This window comes from Camellia sinensis, chromosome 9, assembly GCF_055761805.1.
Source record: "Camellia sinensis isolate YWXY chromosome 9, ASM5576180v1, whole genome shotgun sequence".
Classification (NCBI taxonomy): Eukaryota; Viridiplantae; Streptophyta; class Magnoliopsida; order Ericales; family Theaceae; genus Camellia; species Camellia sinensis.
In genome coordinates, this window is record NC_138969.1 from 168158453 (window position 1) to 168165877 (window position 7425).

The 7425-nt window shown below is 34.1% G+C and overlaps 1 long non-coding RNA gene across 1 annotated transcript; it reads left to right on the forward strand.

The window, feature by feature from the left end:
* The first annotated feature begins 1602 nt into the window (after nucleotides 1-1602).
* On the forward strand, nucleotides 1603-3823 carry LOC145799567 (uncharacterized). Its single transcript, XR_014341288.1, has 3 exons — nucleotides 1603-1781; nucleotides 2726-2783; nucleotides 3551-3823. It is a non-coding gene; the product is annotated as an uncharacterized LOC145799567 (long non-coding RNA).
* Nucleotides 3824-7425: the final 3602 nt, after the last annotated feature.

The window sequence follows — 7425 nt, forward strand, 5'->3', positions numbered from 1 at the left end:
GAGTTTTGTCAAACCATATCTCACAGTTATGTGTTTTGGAGTTCTAAGAAGCATTTTGTTAAACAGTTTAACTTCATACTATATACATGGATGCTTATATGTGTATGAGTTGAGAGAGAGAGAGAGAGAGAGAGAGAGAGAGAGAGCAATCTCCTCTTGACCAGTCAAGAAGAGGAGGATATCACGCTCAGGTTCTGTCAAGTGGATCTCTATAACAGTGATTAGAGATATATCTAGGTAGTCACTTTTTGGCTATTTGGTGTAGAGTATCTCCATCGGATAAGTTCTTCCAAGAATTGTAAAGATATTGCAGTCAAAAGAATAACTTGAAAATTTCTCTGCATCTAATGTGATAGATGTGACAATCAATCGAAGGTCAAGTCTCCTCTTTACAAGCTGCTTCAACAATCCAAAAAGGACATCAATGTGGATTGTCCTCTCATGAGCTTCATTAAGCATTATAACTGAATACTGAGATAAATTCTCATCAATCAAAATCTCTCTCAGAAGCATACCATCTGTCATATACTTGATTACTGTATCCGGTCCGGTCCAGTACAAATGACGACGATGAACTCCGATGATGGAGGTAGAGTTCGTCGGAGAGAGAAAAGCAAAGAGAAAAGAAGAGAGGGAGAGGCAGTTTGATTTAAGGGAATCAAATTTCTCTGTGATATATGGGTGTTGGGGATTGAGGGACCTTAGACATCATAAAATAATATTGTGGATCTCTTCCATTATTAAAAATGGGAGAGGGACCTTAGACTAATTTTCCCCTTAAAAAAAATGATACTGATCTGATAATCAAAATTATATAATTTTATTAAATTTATCTTTAAAAAAATGAATGTTCTATTTTTAAAATTATATATCGATTATTTTTCTTCAAAAAATAATAAATTTATATAGTTATAATTATGGAATCAATCTAATTTGTTTTGTGATTGATCTACCTATAAAAATCGACAAAATAAATGATTTCAATTGTCAAAAGGATTCCGATAATGAATCCACTTAGGATATGTTGGATATAATTTATATGCTGATTTTTTTACTTATTATAAAATGACGTGTAAGAAAATAGAAAGATGATATGACAAAAATAAAGGGAGATTTATTAAAAAAATCTCTTTTGAAATGTTTGTATCTCAATTAGTCCATAAGATATTCTTGTATTTCAATAAATCCTATTATTTGAACATTTGATCTACCAAATCATAATTATCATATTTAAGGTATTTTATGGACATTTCTACCATTACAAATATGTGAAGACCCAAATATAAAAAAATTAAGCAAATAATTAAATAATAATAATAATAATAATAATAATAATAATAATAATAATATTACAATCTCAAATATTTTGATGGTGAATTCTAAAGTGCAAATTAAATATTTGGAGGGTCTTTTAATTAATTTTAAAACCTAAAATAAATTTATGGTGAAAGTCTTCAATTTAAAGGCAAGATTTATTATTTAAAAAAAAAAATAAATAAATAAATAAAATAAAATTAAGTGTCAAATTAGTAAGCATATTTTGATCTAATAGTAGTTGTATTTTATTTAAATTAATGGAGAGATAAAATAAAATAAAATAAAACAAAGGACATGTTTGTCTAGAGTCATTTATGTTATGTATAACAAAGAAAAGAAAAGAAAAACCCTAGGTTCCTAATACATTCTATAGCAGCAGCCACAACAGCCATGGGGAGGAAGAAGTTTGAGAGAAAAGAAGAAGAAAAAAGGGGATTGCAAACAAGGAGAAATTTTTGGGTGTGGTAGGTATCTTTCTTCTTTTTTTTTTTTCTTTGTTTTTGTTCTTTATTCTTACTCTATTATTATTTAGATCATTGATGGAGAAGTTGTAGGTTTATGTATTTTGTATATATATATATATACTGTTAAGAAATTTGAGGAGTTAAATTCATGTATAAAGAATGGTGTAATTCTTAGTCTAAAAATTCTGCACAGAATCACAAAATTTAAAAATCAAGAAACCATATCAAACGGATGAATTTTGAACTGAAATTTTTTCAGTAGATCAAATACATATTGAATTGTATATCTGAATTTTTTCATAATTTTTGGGAGTCAAATTCCATATAAATTGAGGTATTCAAATCTGTCCGGGAAACCAGTCCGAAATAGTAAATTCGGGAGTGTTGTTCTCTTGGGGTATAAATCCAAAAATTATCAAATTAGTGTCATTAGAACCGGTTACGAGTCTAGTTTCGTACATTTTTGGCCTTGCATTGATTGCTCATGTATATTAAGAGAACCGTCAATTTCTTTAAAGTGTTGCAGAAAACAACCTGTTTGGATATAATAAATTGTAGATAATTATTTTGATAAGCAAATCAAGTGAAACCATTTGGGTTTGAAACTTAGGATACATTAGATCATATCTGGAGGTTATTGGAATTTTTTTGAATAGCGTGGAGTGGGTTTTTGTAATTTTCAAAGTTAGCGAATAGGTTGGGAAGGCTTGTTTGAAATTCTGTTTTATCTTAAAGTCACAATTAATTAAGTTTTGACCGGAACCCATGTCTTGGGTGATTTTAAACATTGAAGAACATGAACTTAGCTAATATTTAAGAGTAGCGGTGAGTTGGGTTGAGCCGTGTTAGTGCGCTTTAGTTGAGGTTACTTAGTTCCTATTTTGTAGTATTTTAAATTAGTTGTGACGTGTAGTTTTTTTTTTTTTTTTATATACTTCGTTCAGGGCACTAGTTGGACTTTTACACTCTATTCGATTCAAGGATTATATCATTTCGTTTCAGGTGAGTAGTTTCATGCTACGTATTTTTATAAATGTTCCCTTACCCTGAACTGTTGGGAAAATTAAATTGTTGTTTCATGATTAAACTGTTTTGATAAATTATTATATTATCAATTGAATCAAATTATTTCTGAAACACGTGTGAACTTGGCATACTGTAAACTATTTGTTTTGGTCTCATGTTTATAATGATGAACCACCATGTTTTGCGAAAACTGATGTGTATTGATTATTGGGACCATGTGTGTATTTAGTCCAGGGAAATTATTCCACTATGTGTGGTGACTCTGGCCACTAGGGAACAGATCCGGGTTGGGCCGTGATGACTCTAGTGCTCAACGATTGTAAGGAACAGACCTTTAAAAACAACTAGGTGACCTTCAATCGGATCGTCTTTGAGAAAAGGCCCAGGTGCCACCCTGAGGATGACTCTTAGTTCGGTATTGGATCCAACGGGGCTTATAGCCTGAGAAATGTGTGGCAGATTATTTGTTTTTATTGGTACCCAGAAAATTATTGGTGTTCATGTTATAATCTGTTTTAAGTGAAAAATGTCGTTTATCATGTTCTTGCGAGACATGAGTATTTTAAGTGTTGAACTGTGGAACCTTCTTTTTGAAACAGATTGTATTTACCAAACTGTATGCCAATCTAGTTTCTGTGATATATATCTTATTTTGGAATTGAACCCTGTTTTCAAAACTGTATTTACTATCCATGTTGCTACTCACTGAGCTATCAGCTGACTTAGTTGTTTACCATTTCCAGGTGTTAGATGGACTTAGAGTGGACTCATGGCGTAGCGGGGACTCAATTGCATGGACCTCTAGGGAATTTATTTAATTTTCTTTTAGGTTGCTTTGTCGAGTTTTGTGCATACTTTGTGATTGGGTTTTATTTAGAATTATTTTATTTTGTGGGTTGTTTATATCCCATAAGTTTGGATGGCTTTTGATTACGGTTGATTTTGCCGTTTATAATTGTGGCATGTCTGGATTGAGTTTTGGTTATTTATTATTGGACTATTGTTCAGTTGTTCAATGTGATTGGATTCGTGTTTAGGCTTACGTGTGCCTTGGGCTAAGTCCCTGTGGGCCACGGCCGGTCATGCCCGGATTTGGGGTGTGACAAAATATTTTTTGAACAGTTAGCAATTTAGTGACGTGAACATTCATATTTTACAATGTGAATATTCACATTGACGTGTAAATATTCACATTGACAGTGTGAACATTCACATTAACAATATGAATATTTACATTGACAGTGTGAACATTCACATTGACGGTGTGAACATTCACATCACGGAATTCGCACTATAAATGTGAATATTATTAGGAGTATTTTGGTAATTATGTCACCCATAGGACTTATTTGAATATAAGAAAATAATGTGGATTAAATGGAACATAAGTAAATAAAAAGAGATTAATGAAAAAGTGCTCCAAAAATAAACTAATAAACAAATAAGTAGCTTATTTATGTGCTTCCAAAAAAAGCGTATACCTAATAGCATCCTTCAATTTGAAAACTTAACCCTACATTTTACGAGAAGTTATTTGGTGGTCCTAAGATATGAGCACATAATATCTCAGGTGAAATATAATTGATGTAAAAATGAGATTCATAATTTTATATTGAGTAATTGAAAAAAAAAAATTATGATTGATCAACAGCAAAATCACATAGTGCCCAAAGAATAATAATTTTTTCACATTTTACTTTATATTATCTTTTCTAGTCACACAATCAAATCAATTAAATCCCAAAGATGTCACTATCACAACCAAACATCCCCCACTTTGGAAAATTATTGGTTAGTTTTGGGGCGCTACATAGCCATTCCCCACACCAATAACAATTCACCATGTTCTCCCTTATTTTTCAATTACTCAATGTAAATTCGTGAGTCTCACCCCTCCACCAATCATAACACTATTGAGACATCACGTAGTGGTATTCCAAGATCAACTAATAACTTCTCCCTACCTTGAGCTAAAAAAAATCCGCTACCTTCTCTCTCCTATTGAAGGGATAAGCTCCTTCCATATCTCTTCATATTTTTTTATGAATTTTAATTAGGACATGATTCGAATCGTCTATTTCATAAGTTTTGCAATGAATGTCATTCATGCAAAAAAGGAACTTCATCGGACAAGTATAAATATGAGAATAAATCGCATTTTGTTTTATAAAATAGGTAGTTTAAAGTGCAAAACACCAATAAATCCTAAATTTGACAATGTTAAACCATTAGGTCCTGGCATTTTTTTTAAGGACGAATAAGTCCTATTTCAATTGTAAAGACGTTAGTACCCATGTTTTGGGCGTGTGGGCTTCAATAATTGAGGGTAAATGTGGGTTGGTGTTGATGTTCAATTTATGAAAAAGTCCAACAAGTAACTTTAGGGTTTTGTGCGATCGAATCTGAAACGGTGAAGACGATAGGGTTTGGATTTGGATTTTGGTGTATCAGTGATTTCCGGAGATTGTTTGGCGTGATTCTGATTTTGATTTGGTAATGTTTGATGTTAATTTCCGAAGTTGACGAGGGTTTACATTTGTAAACCCTAGTTGCCCAAATCAACATTTGATTGTCTATGTCCCCCATAATACGTTGTCTTGATCGTAAGGTTGGGTGTGATCACCATTTCATGCATTTTTGTAATAGTGAAGATGACATCTACACATTACCGTCGCAGAATAACGTTGCCGGATAACTTGGCTCCAAGTATGAATTGTTTGGGTTTCTAAACTAGGGCTATATTTGTTTCCCGTTATGGATTTGGTGAAAATAGACCTGATATGTTATGTTCCTTGTGCATTTGTTTGTATTGATTGCGTGTATATGGTGTGGTGATGTTGTGTTTTGTAATGTACATTAATGTTTGTTAATGTCAAAGTGGGGATGGAGATAGGGTTGCTTGTTGTTCTAGCTGTGACTAACATTTCGTTGTTATATGGTGGTAATGTATGTTGGTGTATTTGTTTGACTAATCCAAACACGGGTGTTGGTTATGTTGTTCTAATGTATTTCGTTGTTATATGGTGGTAATGTATGTTGGTGTATTTGTTTGACTAATCCAAACATGGGTGTTGGTTATGTTGTGGTAATGTATGGTGGTGGGCCTGTTGTTTTTTGAAAATATAGGTGAAGGGCCATAGTTTTTTGGGCATTTACCAATGATGTTGGTTGATAATTTTTCGTTTTGACCAACACATGATGTATGTGGTAAAAGTAATGTGTGTAGTACAATATTATGCGTGATATGGTCTGTGGTCCCTTGTTTGGGTATGGGTTTGAATGAGCTAGTTGTTGTTGGCGCTATGTTATTATTAAATGTTTCACAGCAGTGGATAATTTGGGTTGCACGTATTTGAAAGACGACTGTTGATATGAGATGTAGTGGCATTGAAATAGTGTAAGTGACCAATGGTGTGCATGTGTGAGTGTTTTCATAGAACTAAGATCCGTGCATGTTTTTAAAGTTAGGGCCACTGAACGTTGTTTTTTGTTAGGTAATGTCGGGTGGTTGGACATGGTAAATGTAAATCGGTGTTCCACGTGCGTGTTCTGTTAAAAAAATGTTGTAGTTCGCGTAGGTGGGGTGTCAGTTTGGTTGTAATTTTTTGTGAAGTGAAATTTAGTATAGTGAATTTGGAAGGTGTGTGTGTGGGGCTAGGGTATAACAAGCTAATGTGGTAATGTTACATGTGTTACAAGTAGTTCAAGTCGGGCAAATGGCAGACGCACCATTCAGGGGAGATCTCCATGGTCACATTCTGCAGGTCAAACGTCTACCCGTTTGGAAACCAAGAGGCAAACACAATTGCCATTCAAAAGATCTAAAACAACGGCACAAACTATTCCAAAAACTGTTGTGGATACATCGAAATTAATGTACCAATCGAATGTTGCCGGTGTAATCAAAACTGTGTTGAAGCCTGAGTTTGGTGATGGGCATGTGAAACAATTGCAGAAGACATCGTTTTGGCTCATGATTGACGCGATCCAAGTACATAAGTTGGATCCAAAATCATTTAAGAAGTGTGAAGCAACCGTGTGCCGTATAATTTAGACGTACGATCCTAGTGATGAAAAGTTTCACATCGGGAGGAGAGGACTACCACTGCGGAACAGTGACATCCGTTTGATTTTGGGATACAATGTAGGGAGGATAAGTTAGATTTGGGGCATGGTGGTAAGGGTCCAAATTTTATCCAACGAAGATGCCCAAACGTCAATAAAATTTCTGCCAATGTTATCAAAGACTTACTCGTGGTGGCAATACGGGGGAAGACAGAACGTGATGAAGAAGATGTTGCGAAACTACTGTGCTTTTACATATGCGCGAAGTTATTTTTCGAGATGACAGGCAAGTCCATCGGGTGGGCATTTGTGCGGGTGATCGATAAGTTGGACACGTTGCGCATGTACGATTGGACAGCGACGATCCGCAACGCACTGATAGGTTCGTTGAACAAGGTGTACAGTAGGTCGGAAAAAGTTACCGGTTGTGTAGTTGCATTACTGGTATATTAGTACTTGTTTAGCAGTGTAGTGTCAATACATTACAAGTCGTACCGTACAAAAGTTTTGATGCTGTATGCAACATTATTAAGTTTTCTCCTGGTTACAGTTC